Genomic DNA, 601 nt, shown 5'->3' with positions numbered 1-601 from the left:
GACTCTATCAAATAACACAAAAGAACTTCACTAAGCTCCATTGAAAACAAGCTGAGCTTTCAAAAACATTAGCAAAGAAAACTGTACAGTTGAAATAAGTCTTATGGTTACGTTTTCAAGAATTTAGTTATGCCTTAGCACCAACTATTATGAGGCTCACCATTTTATTCACCTTATTTGTTTTTAAAACAGGATCAAATAACCAGTTTGTAGGAGGCAGGACCAGTTCAGAGTGCTGGCAACCTCCAGTACTCTGGAGGCTCAGACAGGAGGACTGAGATTTGAGACCAACCTGAACAATACAGCAAATTCCAGATCTGCCTGGATTTGTTGATAAAAACAAGCTAACAAATCAGTAACATTTACAAAAAAAGTCACTTGGAAGTTGGGTGTAGTGGCATACACTTGTGTAATCCCATCACTTATGAGATGGAGGTAGGACTGAGTGAACTAGTCTAAGAAACCAAGAAAGACCTGTCTCTGAAAACAAAAACTGCTGGGTGCCAGTGGCTCATACTTGTCATCCTAGCTACTCAGGAGGCTGAGATCTGAAGATCACAGTTCAAAGCCAGCCCACACAGGAAAGTCCAGGAGACTTTTA

Source organism: Perognathus longimembris, chromosome 25 (genome assembly GCF_023159225.1).
Source record: "Perognathus longimembris pacificus isolate PPM17 chromosome 25, ASM2315922v1, whole genome shotgun sequence".
In the NCBI taxonomy this organism is placed as follows: Eukaryota; Metazoa; Chordata; class Mammalia; order Rodentia; family Heteromyidae; genus Perognathus; species Perognathus longimembris.
Note: the sequence above shows the minus strand (reverse complement) of the source record.